This window comes from Onychomys torridus, chromosome 2, assembly GCF_903995425.1.
Source record: "Onychomys torridus chromosome 2, mOncTor1.1, whole genome shotgun sequence".
Lineage (NCBI taxonomy): Eukaryota > Metazoa > Chordata > Mammalia > Rodentia > Cricetidae > Onychomys > Onychomys torridus.
Genome location: NC_050444.1, coordinates 68,174,615 through 68,176,454, shown reverse-complemented (window position 1 = coordinate 68,176,454; position 1,840 = coordinate 68,174,615).

The window sequence follows — 1,840 nt, the reverse complement described above, 5'->3', positions numbered from 1 at the left end:
TGTAAGTAGATTCAATAATCTGCCCTTTTATTCTATCATTTTTATATCCTTCCTTTTTCTTTTCAGAATGAGATCCCTAATCTAATCTCCTTTGCTTAGTTTCCTCCCTGACCATGACCAATAACAACTTGTTACCAACCCCCCTAAATGATGACAAACATTCACCAAATGACCAAAAACCACTCACCCCACCACTTGGGGATGTGGGCATTGTGTTCTTAAAATTACTTCCAATTGTCTGGGGACAATGGCATCTTTAGGAGACCCTGAAAAAATGAGATAAAGATCAAGTCCTGGAAGAGCTAGCTGTTGTTCAGTCTCAGTGTGATGGGAAAGTGCAGGGTTTATCTGAAGTTCTGGCTAGAGTAGTTTATGATACTGGACCATCTTCACTAACTGCCTTGAAATTGTGCTGAACAGTTTGTAATCCAAAGATGATCTTTGGGTGGTGTTTGCCAGTAGCCTTTCCATGATCAGATGGAATCATCACTGTGGGGCTCCCTCATCCTTTTGGAGATTTCAAAGGTCACTGTTAGGAATGGTCACTGTTCACTGCAGAAAACTCCAACATTTTAAATGTCAAATGCAGTAGATCTCAGAGAGATTAAAGGACCACAGTCTATTAAATACATCCAGGATGCACAAGCTTAATTCCTAATTACCTGCTTTGGACTCAAGCCTGAAATCATGTATAGGAAGCTAGATGAAGCCTAAATCTAGAATAGTGAGTACTCTATGTAACCCTCAATCTCGTGACAGAATGTATATATATATATATAAATTTGGAGATAATATTTATACCTTGAGAAAAAATTAAAGAGTCAAAATAAATCCAAGGGATTATGAGACTAGTGACAATAGAATAGTCCCTTAATTTTGGTTTTCTTCTGTCCTATACCAGGTGGCTCTTCTGAAATGACTCAGAAACTTTGGATTTTCCTTTAACAAGCATGCTTGGGTTTAGAGAAGGAGAGAGCCATGCTCCAACTCCCAAGTCAGCTTTAAATTTTAATTGAGTTGGGACTACAAAAAGACCACTTGCCTTATATATCTGTAGTGAACAGCAGAAACAAACATTTTGGAAGATTTATGAAATTTTATCCTGTTGGAAATGTGTTATACCATGAAACTAATTTACTCTTTTTCTTGGAACATTTTCTCTGGATAATTTGTCCTTTTTCTTCAGATGTTTAATTTGTCCAGTGGTCTACAGATTCTTTAGTTGGATGCCTTCATTCTCCTGTAAAGACAAAAACAAAACCCTGCCTCAACCCTAACTTTGTGTAGTTTCTCTTTTTGGCAGGTAATGTCAGATCAAATGAAAATAATTTGTAGTCTTATAAGTTAATTTAGATGGAATGATCATGTAGTCTAATAAACTATCACCTCTCCTAATCAAGACGTCTCTCCTGTTTGAATTCAATCTTTATCAATCTTGATGGTATCCATAGCTTTTCTTCTCCTGTAGAAACAAAAGCAAAACCTCTTCTCCAACTTAACACATATCCTGGTTTCCATTCTGAAGTCAACACATATTTAAAGTATAGAGGCTGATTTAATTCAGCAGTTTTTTCTTCTATCCAATGTATCTCTGAAGCTGTCATTCCTTTCTCAATAGCATTTAAAAATTTAAAGTTAATAAAGCATTTGTAATCTATCTCTGAGCATATTTATTACCCCTTCCTTTTTATTAAACATATATTTTTAAAGTGTGATTGGCTCTTTCTATAACTGTGTGCTCTGTAGGACTATGTGGTATACCTGTAATATGACTTATATTATAATATGCAAAAAAAACGGTTTCATTTTACTAAAGACATATGCTGGAGCATTGTCTGTT